We start from the raw sequence: 16,686 nt of genomic DNA, 5'->3' as shown, positions 1-16,686 counted from the left end.
GGAATGCCTGGGTGGCTCAGTGGGTTAAAGCCTCTGCCTTCGGTTCACGTCATGATCCCAGGCTCCTGGGATCGAGCCCCACATCCAGGCCCACATCGGGGCTCTCTGCTCAGCGGGGAGCCTGCTTCCCTCACCTCTGTCTCTGCCTGCCTCTCTGCCTGCTTGTGATCTCTGTCAAGTAAATAAAAAAATAAATTTTTAAAAAATTTTATTTATTTGAGAGAAAGAGAGTATAAGCAGTGGGAGAAAGCAGACTCCCTGCTAAGCAGGAAGCCTAATTCAAGGCTCCATCCCAGGACCCTGGGATCATGACCTGAGCCGAAGGCAGATGCTTAACTGACTGGGCCATCCAGGTTCCCCTTTAATGGGACTCATTTAATTTTCAAATCATTTACCACTCCTTCCTAGAGTTATGATACAGATGATTTAAAAACAAAACAAAAACCAAAAACAAACATCAAACAAACAAACCACTGTTGTGTCTTCACCTTCCTTAATTCCTTGAAGTTGGGACCTTAAGAACCTTTTAAAAGGGGCGGTATAATTCTGCAGATGTTTAGGCACAAAGATACAGTAATTGGTCACTTTCATATTTTGGTTAATTACCATCTCCAAAATATTCCTCCTTACATATTCTCTGCCAGATAAGAATATCTGAGGCAGATATTTTATATTTTGGGCTCACCTAGGGTACCAGGACCTATCTCTTGATAAGATAACTTGTAAAAACTAAGTCCTAGAGGAAGTGGAGGAGGAACACCTGTGCTCCTGGCAGAGGGAAAGACAAGTCCTTGAAGTGAGAACGTGCTTGAAGTGTTTAAGGCAAGGAAAGAGGCCAGTGTGGCTGGAATGGAGTTAACAAGGGGGAGAATGGTAAGAGATCATGTTCAAGAGAAGTGAAAGGGAAATATAAGATCATGGTCCTTATGGCCTTTGTTAGGGATTTGGGCTTTAGACTGGTGAGATGGACTCAGAGGGTTGAGCGGAAGAGTAACATGATCTGACTTTCTTTTGTAAAGGCCTAATCTGACTGACTGAATTGAGGTGAGCAAAGGGAGAGGCTGAGAGATCAGATAGGGAGCTATTAGAGTAATGCGGATGAGAACTAAGGTGGCATGGACCATGGTGGTTAGAGTGGAAATGTTAAAAATGGTAACATTATGGATGTCTTTTGAAACTGGAGCTCCCAGGATGAACACTTAATGGGTAATGATGAATATTTCTGCACATAGTGTTTGACCCATTTTTAAATGATGTTAAGATTAATTGCTGGGTTCAAAGTTTGTCTACTTGATTTATCTATTAGAAGATTTCCTTTTAGTTTTTTACCTAATGGTTTTAGCAACCATTGATCATTATTTATTTGTTTATTTTTAAAGATTTTAATTTATTTATTTGACATACAGAGATCACAAGTAGGCAGAGGCAGGCAGAGAGAAGGGAGCAGGGAAAAGCAGGCTCCCTGCTGAGCACAGAGTCTGATGCAGATCTCAATCCCAGGACCCTGGGATCATGACCTGAGCAGAAGGCAGAGGCTTTAACCCACTGAGCCACCCAGGCGCCCCCATCGATCATTGTTTACATCCATTATTTCATTAGGGTTTACGAAATGATGATTTGCTAATTTTATATTTATATTTCTAATTTTATAATTTGGAATTTCAAATTTTATAATTTGGAATCCTATAAAAAAGAGCTTTCACTTATTAACTGCTTGGTTACTGTAGGGTATTTTTCATATAAGAAAGCCAGGATAAGTGCTTGGTTCTTTCCCTTTTTTAACTTTCAGAGTAATAGGTTAGCACTTGTAGCAACCTCCAGAGACGACCGTGATTTTTAAAAATATATATATATTTTCTTTTCTTTAAAAGATTTTATTTATTTGACAGAGAGAGATCACAAGCAGGCAGAGGCAGGCAGAGAGAGAGAGGGAGGAGGAAGCAGGTTCCCTGCCTAGCAGAGAGCCTGATGCGGGGACTTGATCCCAGGACCCTGAGATCATGACCCGAGCTGAAGGCAGAGGCCCAACCCACTGAGCCACCCAGGCACCCCTTTAAAAATATATTTAATGTTTTGGGTGCACTTGGGTGGCTCAGTCATTTTAACATCTGACTCTAGGTGTTTCGCTTAGGTCCTGATCTCATGGGTCATGGGATGGAGCCCCACGTTGAACTCCACGCTCAGTGGAAGTCTGGTTGTATATTCTCTCTGCTCATGTGCAGTGTCTTTCTCTCAGATAAATAAATCTTTAAAAGAAAAATATATATTTAATGTTTCAATCAGTGGTAGTCATTACCACTTTGATGCCCAAAATGTCATTACCATTTGATGTTCATTTGATCTTAAAACATTTCTCCAGCATACAAACTGTAAAACAAGGTTGAGAAGTCGTGACTTTCATCCCTGTCCCTTCCATCCTGCTTTCTCTTTTTCCTTTAGATAACCATTTAAAAATGATTTTGGTTTATCCTTCCAATGCTCTTTTCCTTTTGAAAGAAAAAACCCCGAGGTCTGTATTAATATTTATAGTCTTCCCCCCACCCCCGCCCTTTTATTAAACAAAAAGAATAGCATTGTGTGAAATACTAATTCAGGTATAGTATGGGAAGTAGAGAGTTACTGGTTTCCTTCGTGGTTATTCTTGAGACTTGTCAACTTTTTATTCCATGTAAAAGAATTTCTTATATTTCTTCCTGTCTCCACAACTAGTAGTTAAAGAACATACATGTTAAAAAAAAAAATAGCCTACTTTACTATTGGGACTTCATCAAGATAAAAAACTTTTGCACAGCAAAGGAAAGAGCAAAACCAAAAGACAGCCGGCAGAATGGGAGAAGATATTTGCAAATGACATATCGGATAAAGGGCTAGTATCCAAAATCTATATAGAATTTATCAAATTCAACACCCAAAGAACAAATAATTCAGTCAAGAAATGGGCAAAGATAGGAACAGACATTTCTGCAAAGAAGACATCCAAATGGCCAATAGACACATGAAAAAGTGCTAAGTATCACTTGGCATCAGGGAAATACAAATCAAAACCTGAAAATACCATGTCATACCAGTCAGATGGCTAAAATTAACCAGTCAGGAAATGACAGATGTTGGAGAGGATGCAGAGAAAGGGGAACCCTCCTACACTGTTGGTGGGAATGCAAGCTGGTGCAGTCACTCTGGAAAACAGTATGGAGGTTCCTCAAAAAGTTGAAAATAGAGCTACCCTATGACCCAGCAATTGCACTATTAGGTATTTAGCCCAAAGATACAAATGTATTAATCCAAAGGGGCACGTCCATCCAAATGTTTATAGCAGCAACGTCCACAATAGCCACACTATGGAAAGAGTCTAGATGTCTGTCAACAGATGAATGGATAAAGAAGATGTGGTACACACACGCGTGTGTGCACGCACGCGCACACACACACACAGGAGTATTATGCAGCCATCAAAAATCGGAATCTTGCCATTTGCAGTGATGTGGCAAACTAGAGGGTATTATGCTAAGTGAAATAAGTCAGAGAATGATTACCATCTGATCTCACTGATATGAGGAATTTGAGAAACAAGACAGAGGATCATAAGGGAAGTGGGAAAAATGAAACAAGACAAAACCAGAGAGGGAGACAAACCATAAGAGACTTTTAATCTCAGGAAACAAACTGCGGGTTGCTGGAGTGGAAGAGGGTAGGAAGGATGGGGTGGCTGGGTGATGGACATTGGGGAGGGTATGTGCTACTGTGAGTGCTGTGAATTGTGTAAAACTGGTGAATCACAGATCTGTACCCCTGAAACAAATAATATATTATGTGTTAATGAAATAATAATAAGAAAATAAAAAAGAAATAAGAAAAAAATAGCCTATTTGCAACATTTAGCAATATTTAGCAAAATTACATATCTAGCAATTCCCCGTTTGGAGTTTCCCCCAAAGATTGCAGTAACAGAATTACATAGTGATGTATGCCTTTGTTCTGTTTCTTGAAGGCTGGTACCAGGCCTTGTCTTTTAATTATCGGCTTTGTTTGCTGGGGAAAATACAATAACAATGATGTAGTTGGCATTGATATCAATGGTATATGTGTGGAAGAAATATTATTTTGAGGATTTACCATTTTGAAATAGTACCAGGTTAAATATTTCATCAATTAAAATTACATCACTCATCATTTTATTCATTCTTTCAATGAATATTTACCGGGCACTTACTGCACGGCAGTCATTGTCTTAAGTGCTCAAAAGATATCAGTAAATAAAGCCAGTAAAAATCTCTTCTGGAGCCTTCTTTCTATAGGGGTGTGTGGGGGGAAAGATACAAACATACATTATCAGTTAATTTTTTCCAAATGTGGAGTTTAAGGGCTTCTCTTTTTCCTTTTTTCTTTTCTTCTTCCTTTTTTCTTTTTCCAGTCTGTAAATGGCGTTCTTACGAATTGCAAGACCCTGCTGGGTGGAGGCATTTAGGACTGAAGAATTTATAGATTTTTATACTCAGTATGTGTAACATAATTCTGGTCCCATAGGGTGACAGCATATATTCGAGCTCTCTCACTTCATCCTCAGCCCTGTTAATGTTTTTTATTAGAAGGTTGCTCAAGAAATTTTTTGATAACTCTTTTTATAGACACTAAAATTTAGGAAATTGTCCTTAAAGATTTGATGTTTTTGTTATGATATGTTCTTAACGACTATGTCTTTATTTCAGAAATGACCATTAAGAAGTAGAGGCCCAGATGCAAAAGTGATGAAACAGTCAATTTGTCATAAAGTAAGATGCAGCTGTGGCTTTTCAACCAGATTAGTAAGTGTGGCCCAAATTTTTAAAAACTTTATACTTATTTTATCTACTTTGAAAAACATTTACTAGAAAGTATAGTGGACATTTTTTTAAGTGTCAGCTTGTATTTCTCTTGTTACTTTGGACTGTAGTACAAATTAGAGCATGTAGCTCTACAGAATGTATGCCTATGTTGTACCTTTTTAAGAACCGTAAAGGTAGTTTTATAAAATCAGAGCTTTAGAGGAAATACATGAAAATGAGTCACTATGTTACCACTATCTGAATACAGCTCCTTTAAAAATGTTTGGATATTTGTTTTCCTTCCCAGTCTCTGTTCTGTACATTTTTAAAAAACCATCATTTTGATCATAGTATTGTGAAGAGTATGCTTCTCTTATATCTTTTGAAATTAAATGTTTTAGATGTTTCTCCCTGTGAATAAAAATGTACTCGTTAGTACAGGGTTTCTTATTGGGGTAATGAAATGTTCTGGAATAATATGGTGGTGATGGTTACATAACTTTGTGACTATAGTAAAAACCACTAAATTTTACACTTTAAAGGGATGAATTTTATGACATATGGAGTACACCTAAAAACTACCTTTCGGGATCTCAAATCTTGGTAAGAGTAAAACCCAATTGAGTACCGATTTTTAGAATATGAAAATGTGCTGAGACATCACTATGTACCTAGAAGAAATGATTTGATAGTCAGTAGAATAAATAGTCTTTTTGTAATAATAAAAATAATTTTATAATATTTTAATACAAATGTTAAAATACTTTATTTTTTATACTTTATAATTTTATACTTTATATACTTTATACTTTTTATACTTATTTATTTTATTTAAGAGACTTACTGTCTCTTAAGTTTTGGTAATACCAAATGTCATGACATTCTGAATGTACTATATCAGCTTTTGTTAACTTTTTATTTTTAAGAGGCTTCCTGTTTTAAAACCAACATTTTAACTTTTCTACCTGAAATTTTTTTAGGAACAGAATTGTATCTATTCTTCTCAGAAGAGAGTTCCACAAGGTAAGAAATTGTTACTATAGTAGTAAACGAATATAGTTGAATATAGGCTTAATTACTCTTTATTTTTTAATCCTTTCCCTGTATTTATTTCATATATTTTCTTGATTATTACAAGAGTATCACAAATTTTTTAGCTCCTCCTTTACTACCTCAGAATTCGCAAACACAGTACATCTCATCTTATTTGAAGTTAAGATTAAAAGGGTATGATAAAAGTAGTCACCTTTGAAACTCAAATACTGCTTTTCATGGTATCCTTATTCCTAGTATTATTAAGGAACTTAATTCCTAGGATCCTTAGGATTGGGTTTGTCCATTTTAGAAAATAAGTTTTCTTCTTCCTTTGGGACCCATTTAGCTTTTTACCTCAGTGGACATTACCTAAATGACTTGGGGTGGTAGAGGAGTCATAGAGGCTCTATTAGAGGCCTTAAGTTAAGGGAGATTATTTACCTGGGTTTCCACCTATGAAAATTATAGAACTCCTACGTTCAGTTTAAAAAGTGTAATGCTTTCTCCTAGGTAATTAGTAAAATGTTTAGTAACAGTTAGTATTAAAAAAATTCCAAATATCATCTTTACAATGAATTTTAAATCAACATTGATTTAGATTGTTAGTCTTTTTAGACTTCTGAAGGATGATATGTTCAAGTGAGTAGGTAGTAAAATCACCTCTTGGTGTGCTTATTACCCTATGCTAGGAACTTAAAATCAGTTGCTTGGCTTTAACAGGTTACATTTACGGGAACTCTTTGGTACGGGTAGTAGTGATCACTGCAGGTGAATTTAATCTGTCAACTGGAAAAATGCTTATAAAATGAATTACTCAGATCAATAACTGTTTCTCACTTATTGTCCTTTGTCCTGAGGGGAACATGGGCTCTCAAACACATCTTTCCCACCTGTTTTTGAAATTACCACAGATTTAATCAGGTCAGTTTTTATCCTGATAACTGAAAACACAGGGTTAAAATAAAGAGACCCGTTGGCTCATGAAGAGGGAGTGGGGAGCAAAGCATCACTAGTTTTCACTTCCAGGTTTCTTGTGAAGCTTTTCCCCTGTATTTTTCTTCTATCTTTGAAGGGTTAAGGGAGGGAGTCATGGAACCTGTGTATAGCACTATCTGACCCTCCAGGTGCTACTCAAAGGCAGTGCTTCAGGAGAAATCCAGATCGTTCTTTTTTTGGACTATTGTGCTTAAAGTGAAAACAGAAATTTCAGAAGATTTAATTTTAGTCCTTTGTCCCTGTTCTTGGGGCAAATGGAGTTTGAATTCTTAAACATTAATATAGTCTGTGATACATTGGTGATGGATCATGCTATCTGATATCCTTAGGGCTCGCCTGTAAGTGTTCAGTAAATACGTATGTTTATAAAAGCTCAGATCCTTTCATAGTTTTTTTTTAGAGTAGAAGATAATCAAAATAAGATTATTCATATTTATATAGTATCATCCTCCTACACTGTCAAAGTTATTAAAAAGACAGTGACAACTTTAATAAAAATTGTTAACTGTACACTAGCAAATGGTTGAAGTGGTAAATTTTATGTTATATATACTTTACCACAATTTAAAAAATTGTTTAAATTCTTGAGCAACTCTGTTTACTGTGAAAGAGGATGGCTATGCTTGAAGTATCAGTTTTTAACCTCAATTACTGGAGTATTGAGTTAGTGATATTCCTTAGTTTGTGTCATACCCATCATCACTGTTCATTAAAGGACTGTTTTTCTGTTTTCCTTTATAACTAGTCCCTATATAAGTGACCCTTTAATATATTTGCTGTGTATCCCTTTATGTCATATAAAAGGTTTTATTATTTCATGTATTTTAATTATACATTAGGCTTTAGTCGAATTCTTGTAGTCCCCTTCACTCACCTCCCTCTTTATTTCTAAAACCTGGCCATGTTGCTGAATGTTTGTCTAATTTGTTTTGTCTAACTGGTACATTGTATTTTAGGTTATTTATTAAAATGAAACTGTTAATGTAAAATTCCTTAAATGTATAAGGAACATTAAATGAACATTTAAGAGAAGTCCAATTTGTGTTCATTTTTTAATATTAAAATTGTATCTAGGGTGCCTGGGTGGCTCAGTGGGTTGGGCCTCTGCCTTCGACTCAGGTCATGATCTGATCAGGGTCCTGGGATCGAGCCCCACATCAGGCTCTCTGCTCAGCGGGGAGCCTGCTTCCCTCTCTATCTACTGCCTACTTGTAATCTCTCTCTGACAAATTAAAAAAAAAATTGTATCTAAAAGATGGAATTAAATACTGTGGAAGAGAAGAGGAAACATAAACATCTGTCTCAAAGGCCAAGAGTCTGTTAGAACAGTCAAAGGAAAGAATTGTGGAGCCTAACAAAAACATGTATTTTTCTTCTAGAAACAGTGTTAAAATGCTCTGGTCTCAGTGTTAGCCCACAATAACTTAATAATTGAAAGATACCAGTAATATTTTGGAACTTCCCCATTACCTATTACTTCATTAATTTCTACCTTGTAGTATATTTCTTTGATGCATAACCATGTTCTGTGAATTCCCATCACCGAATCTAATACAGAGTAAGAACAGTACAAATGCAGGTTTCTAAATTTGGGATGCAGAAATACAATTTCATCTGTAGTAGCACATTATTAGCAAAGCAGCTTCTCTTGGATCCCCTAACTAGAAACTATCAGAGAGTGGGAACTTCAGAAGCTCTGTGTCCATGGTGATGGTATGCCTTGCACCAATGAAAAGGATAGAAAGAGGAACACTTCTGTGAGGGGATAGGGTGGTTCCTGACTTGAGAAGAAGGATAATGACAGCTGTGATCAGATCAGGGAAGGGCTTCCAACAGATAGAAAAAGCTAAAGGTACCTTGTGGGGAGCAGTTTGTGTGGAAGGAGGATTTTAGGGGCACTTTGTTCTGGGAGCTAGGAGAAAATGTTACTGATTCAGTAATGGAATGGCAAGGGGTAAGGGAATTCATGTTTGCTGAAAGTGAAGCCAGTTTGAAGCTTATTTATTTATATGTCAATACTTAAGTATTTTTAAGATCTTTGGGGGGAAGACCAGCAACTCTGGAGGTTGTTATTGATTTAGTATCCCATGCATTGTTTAATACTCCCTGCACTCTTTTTAAAAATAACAGTTTGGAGAATTAGATTAGACATCAGGTAACATAGTCCCTTTTTCTAGTTTGATTGGTTTCTGAGTATTTTATATGGCTTAGTAATTTCATTACTTTCACTTTGTTATCTTAAGAGATGGCATAAGGGGCGCCTGGGTGGCTCAGTGGGTTAAGCCGCTGCCTTCGGCTCAGGTCATGATCTCAGGGTCCTGGGATCGAGTCCCGCATCGGGCTCTCTGCTCAGCAGGAAGCCTGCTTCCCTCTCTCTCTCTCTCTGCCTGCCTCTCTGTCTACTTGTGATCTCTCTCTGTCAAATCAATAAATAAAATCTTTAAAAAAAAAAAAAAAAAGAGATGGCATAAGTAAAACAGTCCCATTTTACAAATGATGAAACTAGAAGTGGAGTGAGCTTTAGGATTTTTTTTTTTTTTTTTTTTTTTACTAATCTATACTGCCACCCTGTCAAACTAGTTACTAGTTTTAACTTAAAAGAAATGTTTCTGACCTGGAAGAACCTCATAGCCCAAAAAGTTTTAAAAACATATATATACAAACAAAAATATAACCAATGAATAATTATTGATAGTCACTTAACCTTAAGGTTCATTAAAAAGCTTTAATAAACTCACTTCACTTTTGTCTGCTACTGTTACTATAGAACATTATTTCAAAAATATTTCCATTTTGGGGCAGCTGGGTGGCTCAGTCGGTTAAACATCTGCCTTTAGCTCAGGTCATGATCTCAGGATCCTTAGATCCAGCCCCATGTGGGCCTCCCCACTCAGTGGGTTATCTGCTTGTCCCTCTCCCTCTACCACCCCCACCTCCACTTGTGCACTTTAGCACTCTCTCTTTCTCAAATAAATGAATAAAATCTTTTAAAAAATTCCAATTTATAACAAATACCATAAATTTAGTTTCTTTTAAGTTTAGAATATGCCTGTTTACTTAAGGATTTGGGGTCTAGGTAGATGGATGGGACAATTAGAATCCCCAGTTTGTGGGAATGGAACAAGCAATATGATCTCACATATTTCAGAATATGGTAATCCCTTCCCCCCAAATCATTTGTTTGTAGTATGAAAATCAGGGAAACTATGTCTAAACCTGTATTTTTTTCCCCTGAGTGACTTAAATTGGTTCAGGCCCAGCTTTAGTGGTGTAAGTACAGATCAAGTTTGGTTTTGAGTAATCCAGTTTTATCCTGGGGCATTCTAGGTCTGGAGTGTCTTTGGATATATTGACCATTTGGTTTCAATACCTCATTGACATTTGATCCTCTGGAAAGATTGTGAGAGATTTCACATGTAGGTGGTGGGATAAAGGAACCCAGATTGTCTCATAATCTACTGAGTAGATTGGAGTTATAGGACTTTGAAGTTTAGTAATGTTATTGCTATTCAAAAATAGGCTGTGGTGTTAAAAAGCCAGGTCTTCTGACTCTGATTTCTTATTGTATATTAAGACTTCAAATGTGATTTAAGTAAATATGAACTTTAAAAAATGTGGATAACTATTTTTTTTATAAAAGAATACAGTTATTTCAGATACCTTTTTTGTTTCATGTTCCAGTCTTCTTTAGAATTCCATATGAGCTGCCCTTTTTTATTTTTAAAAGCCACTTGCTTTCGAATTTAAAAAAGAAAAAAACCAAAAAACCAAAAACTCCGAATAGGTTGAAACTTGACACAAACTGCTGCCACAAAATGCTGACCAAGTTAAATCAGCCCCTGCAATGTGTGTTGAAAGGAAAACCTCTCCTCTCTCGCCCAGTTTGAAGAACAAGCATTTTTCCTGCCAAGAAGGGCTGACTTTAAATGGACCAGCTGTCCATATTAGGAGCATTGGGTTGCTAAGGTGACCAGGGCTGTTTGGAGAAGAATGCAGCTGAGAGGGCAAGTTCTTGATGTGTGAGCTGAGGGAAGGAATGTGGTGTGATTGTGCATCATTCCTCCTAATCACATGCTCACAAAGTGCTGTGTGGGCAGCATGGAGAAACTACAAATCTGAGGGCTACAGCTTGTGTGTGGTTAAAATCGTTTTGTTTCCATGTGAGCCTTAGGCTTACAGTTTAGATTGAAAACATCTACCTTTGTGTGTGTGTGTGTGTGTGTGTGTGTGTGTGTGTGTGTGTGTGTGTGTTTTGCGTGTAGAGGAGGGTGTTTGATGGTAGTAGATACATTGGGATTGAGTTTGTTTTGTATGATGGACACATACTTTCATATGGTGGACAAAAATTATCTTGGGATAAATGTTCTTTCTATCTCATCCCTTTCTGTCTTATATACGGTGTTATTAGTTCCCCAAGGGAATGATGTGTTCCTTGTAATTATATCTTGGGCACTTTTAGTTTTAGAATTATTTGAAACTCCTAAGAGTATGTTGTCTATTTGGTCATTTCTCCTCTCCCCCCTTTTTAAAATAGTTCTTTCTCTTCCCAAGGGAGATCTTAATACATTGTATTTCTTCCCTGAAGCTTCCAAAGATAGGTTTGGCATTTGGTAAAAAATATAATTCAAGGAACAGTGGGAAGTGTCAAACTAACAAGCCCACTTAGCTAAAATACTATTTAGATTTTACCGTGGACATCATTGCTAATATTTGAAATGAGACACAGCCATATCCATTGCTATAGACACTTACTGAATGAATATGAAGTTTTTTGCTTTTTTATCCTTGCTAACATATCCTGACAATAACAGGTTGATCTTAAATGAGAACATAAATGTGCAGAATCTTTAAGATGTGAAGTCACTGGACATTGGCAGTTCTGTGTTACATAAGCATCCTATTCTTATTCAGATAATCTATGTGCTTTGATACAATTGCTGTTTAATTGATTAATTTATAAAATATGGAGAGAAATTAAAAGATGAAAATAATTTGATCATTGAATTCATTTGGTTATTCTCATGGTATGCCTTGATAACTTTTGATGGCATTCTCTATCAACTAAATGCTTCATGGTTTTGCCTTTTGCATTTAATTCTCAAATCTCCTAGTAATTGATTTTTGTGACAGGTATGGGATATGAATTCACTCTTTCCATGTGGATAATTGGTTATTCCAGTACTGTTTATTAAAATTATTCTTCATTTCTTCCCTGATATATGAAATTTCCTATGTCATAAATCAAGTTTTCATATAGGTAGTTTTATTTCTGTACTCTCTCTTCTGTACCATTGATCTTTTGTCTACCCCTGAATCATACTATTTCAGATATCTCAGATACTAAGTTTTGTTTCTTGTCTTGTTCATGACCTTAGAAATGCTTTCAAATTTCACGGTTTATTATTTTTTAAAAAAGATTTTATTTATTTTTTTGACAGAGAGAGAGATCATAAGTAGACAGAGAGGGAGAAGCAGGCTCCCCGCCGAGCAGAGAGCCCGATGTGGGGCTCGATCCTAGGACCCTGAGATTGTGGCCTGAGCTGAAGGCGGTGGCTTAACCCCCTGAGCCATCCAGGCGCCCAAATTTCACGGTTTAAAATGATACTTGTAGTTTTTTTAAATGACCGTCTTTACCAAATTAAAGAAGTTTTCATTCTGTTCCTACCTGGCTAGGACTTTTGTTTATCTGTTCATTTTAAATCATGAATGGATGCTGAACTATACTGAAAGGCTTTTGTATAACTTCAGCAGTGACTGAAAGTTTTTCTCCTTAATTTGTTGATGTAGTCAGTTACATTGATTTTTCAAATTAGGTTAACTAAGCATTGCTAGGATAAACCCAATTTAGTCATGTAGGGATTATCTTTTTTTTATTATTATAAATTATTAGATCTGGTTTGCTTAAATTTTGCTTAGGATTTTTACATTAATGTTCATGAGTCAGATTGGCTTTTAAATTTCCATTCTTATATTATCCTGGTTGGATTTTTAACGTATCTCTCTTTTTAAATGTTAGCTTTGTTAAAATATATGTATTATAAAGTTTACCATCTTACCCGTTTTTAAATGTATGGTTTAGTGTAGTGTAAAGTATATTCACATTGGCTGTGTAGCTAATCTCCAGAACTTTTTCGTCTTGCAAAATTGAAACTCTATACCCATTAAACACTCTTCATCTCTCCCTCCCCATCACCGTAGCAACCACCATTCTTTCTATTTTTATGAGTTTGACTACTGTAGATATCTCCTAGAAGTGAAATCATACCGTATTTATCTCTTCGTGCCTGGCTTTTCACTTAGTATAATGTTGTAGCATGTATCAAAATTTCCTTTTTAAGGCTGAATAATATACCATTGTGTGTATAAACATTTTGTTATTTGCTCATCTATTAGTGGACAAGTATGTTGCTTCCACCTTCTGGCTATTGTGAATAATGCTGTTGTGAACATAAACATACAAATAAATTCTGCACACTTCCTTAAATGCCTTTGGATACAGACCCAGAAGTGGTATTGCTGATAATGTGGTAATTCTATTTTTAATTTTTGAGGAGTTGCAATCCTGCTTTTCGTAGCAGCTACACCATTTATGTTCCCACCAGCAGTACGAAGGGTTCCAACCTCTCCATATACTTGCCAACACTTATTTTCTCTGTGTGTGTGTGTGTGTGTGTATGTGTTTTAAGATTTTATTTATTTATTTGACAGAGAGAAACACAAGCAGGGGGAGTGGGAGAGGGAGAAGCAGACTACCCACGGAGCAGGGAGCCCGATGCTGTGCTTGATCCTACAATCCCAGGATCATGACCTGAGCCGAAGGTAGCCGCTTAAGGACTGAGCCACCCATGCACCCCTCCCCCCACCGTGTGTGTGTGTGTGTGTGTGTGTGTGTGTGTGTGTGTGTGTTTAAAGATTTATTTGAGAGAGATCGAGAGAGGGCATCCGCACATAAGCAGGGAGCCGGGCAGAGGGCTAGGGAGAGAAACAGACTCCCTGCTGAGAGCAGAGCTGCCTGTGGGGCTTGCGACTCCATCTCAGACGACCTGAGCCTTTGGAGCTGGGGCCTTGATCTCAGGACTCTGAGATCATGACCTGAGCCGAAATCAGGAGTCAGATGGTGAACCAACGGAAGCCACCCAGGCACCCCTATTTTCTGTTTGGTTCTTTTTTGATAGTAGCCATCCTAATGGTTATGAAGTAGTATCTCATTGTAGTTTTGACTTGCGTTTCCTTATTAACTAGTGATGTTGAGGCTCTTTCCATAAAATTGTTGGCCATTTGTGCATTTTCTCTGGAGAAATGTCTGATCAAGTCCTTTGCCCATTAATCAGGTTACTTGTGTAGTTGTTACTGTTGTTGCTTATCAGATATATGATTTGTAAATATTTTCTCCTGTGTCTTTTGGGTTGCCTTTTCAGGCTGCTGATTGTTTCCTTGAATGCCTAAAAGTTTTTAATTTTGATGTAGTTCAGTTTATCTATTTTTACCTCTGCTGCCTATGGGTTTGGTGTCATAGCCAAGAAATTATTGTCAAATCCAATGTCATGAAACTTTACTCCTAGTTTTTTTCTGAGTATTATACTTTTAGGTCTTATATTTAGGACTTTATTTTGAATTAATTTTTGTATAAAGTGTAAGGTAAGGGTCCACGTTCATTCTTTGGCATGTGGATATCTTGTTTTCTCAGCATCATTTCTTGAAATGATGATCTTTTCCTCCATTGAATGGTGTTGGCATCCTTTGTCCTGGTTGGATTTTGATATGAATTAGAAAGTGTTTTTCTTTTTTCACTATTCTCTAGAAGAATTTGTTTAAAGTTGTAATTATTTCTTTTTTTATATATTTGTTGTTTCTCCACCATTTGGTGGGACTTACTTGTAAAACTATTTGGATTTGATGATTTTTTTAGTGGAAAGATTTTAAACTAACTGTTCATTTTTTTTTTTTTAAAGTTCCATTTATTTGGGAGAGAGACAGAGATAGTGAGAGAGAGAGCACGAGCAGGGAGGAGAGGGAGAAGCAGCTCTTGATGCGTGGCTCGATCCCAGGACCCTGGGATCATGACCTGAGCTGAAGGTAGACGTTTAAATGACTGAGCCACCCAGGGGCCCCACTGTTTGATTTTTTAATAATTATTTTTCTGTTTAGATTCTCTATTTCTTATTTTTAAACGCTCCATTGATACATTTGTCCTTTAAAAACTGATATGTAATTCACATACAAAATTCACCCCTTTAAAGTGTAAAATTCAATTTTTAAAAATATTCCCAAGATTGTATAACCATCTCCACTGTCTAATTCTAGAGCATTTCATTATCCTCAAAAGAAGCCCTGTACCCACTAGCAATCACTCGCTATTCTCCCTTAACCCATCTCTGACAACCAGTTATCTATTTTCTCTATAGATTGGACTATTCTAGGCATTTCCTGTAAATAGAAATATATAGTATGGGACCTTTTTTGTCTAGGATCTTTCACTTAGTGTAATGTTTTCGAAGTTTATTCACATTGTAGCCAGTATCAGTACATTTTTCCTTTTTTGGTGGACTGTTATTATGTGGATATACCACATTTTGTTTATGCATTAATCAGTTGACACACATTTGGATTGTTTCCATTTTTTGGCTATTATGAATACCACTATGAATCTCCAAATAACAAGTTTTTGCATACACAGATTTTTCAGTTATTTTGGTTGTGTGTCTAGGAATAGAATTGCTGGGCTCATATGGTAACACTATATTTAACCTTTTTAAGATCTGCCAAAATGTTTTCCAAAGCAGTTACACCATTTTACAGTCCCATAAGCAATGTGTGAGTGTTCTAGTGTCTCCACATCTTGGCCAACACTTGCTGTTGTCTGTCTTTTTGATGGTAGCCATCCTAGGGTGTGCCAAGTGGAATCTGTGGTTTTGATGTGTATTTTCCTAATGACAAGCGATGTTGAGCATTTTTTCCTGTGCTTATTGGCCTTTTGTATAACTTCCTTGGAAAAAATGCATATTTAGAGCTTTTGTCCACTTTAAAATTGAGTTGTCTTGGGGTACCTGGGTGGCTCAGTCGGTTAAGCATCTGCCTTTGGCTCAGGTCGTGGTCTAAGGGTCCTGGGATCAAGCCCAATGTTGGGCTCTCTGCTTGGCCGGGAGCCTGCTTCTCCCTCTCCCTCTGCCTTCTGGTACTCTCTGTCTCTCTGTCAAATAAATAAATAAAATCTTTGAAAAAAAAATTGGGGCATTTGGGTGGCTCTGTTGGTTAAGTGGCTGCCATTGGCTCAGGTCATGATCCCAGGGTCCTGGAATCAAGCCCCCCACCCCCACCCCACATCAGGCTCCCTGCTTGGCAGAGAGTCTGCTTCTCCCTGCTGCTCTGCCTACTTGTGCTCTCTTTGTCAAATAAATAAATAAGATCTTTTTTAAAAATCTGTTAAAAATTGAATTGTCTTTTTATTGTTGAGTTGTAAGAGTTCTCTATATATTCGGGATATTTTCTCTAGCTCTGTTTTCTCTAGCTCTATTTCCACATATTTTCTCTAGCTCTTTTGTCTTTTCATTTTATTTCATTGTGTCCTTTAAAGGGCAAAAGTTTTTTATTTTGATGAAGTTCAGTTTATCTTTTTTTTCTTTTATTGTTTGTGATTTTGGTATCAAAGAAACTTTTGCGTAAAGGTATTGAAGATTTGTGTGCTGAAAAGTTTTATGTTTTAGCTCCTACATTTAGGTTTTAGATCCATTTTGAGTTAATTTTTATATATAGTATAAGGTGGAGGTCCCAATTTATTATTTTGCAATTGGAAATCCAGAGGTCCCGGTACCATGTGTTGAAGAGACTATTCTTTCTATATCAAATTATCTAG

At 36.7% G+C, this 16,686-nt stretch overlaps 1 protein-coding gene across 3 annotated transcripts in view; it reads left to right on the top strand.

Moving 5' to 3' along the window:
• Positions 1-4,706: 4,706 nt before the first annotated feature.
• Positions 4,707-16,686, top strand: part of FRS2 (fibroblast growth factor receptor substrate 2) — a 62,871-nt gene continuing 50,891 nt past the window's right edge. For all 3 annotated transcript variants that reach the window (XM_032854844.1, XM_032854843.1, XM_032854842.1), the window contains exons 1-2: positions 4,707-4,802; positions 5,783-5,825. The gene's annotated coding sequence lies outside the window, so the exon portion shown is untranslated. The remainder of the gene's footprint in view (positions 4,803-5,782; positions 5,826-16,686) is intronic.

Source organism: Lontra canadensis, unplaced genomic scaffold (genome assembly GCF_010015895.1).
Source record: "Lontra canadensis isolate GAN:19392208 unplaced genomic scaffold, GSC_riverotter_1.0 scaffold9, whole genome shotgun sequence".
Classification (NCBI taxonomy): domain Eukaryota; kingdom Metazoa; phylum Chordata; class Mammalia; order Carnivora; family Mustelidae; genus Lontra; species Lontra canadensis.
Note: the sequence above shows the minus strand (reverse complement) of the source record. Positions and strands in the feature narration are given on the sequence as shown.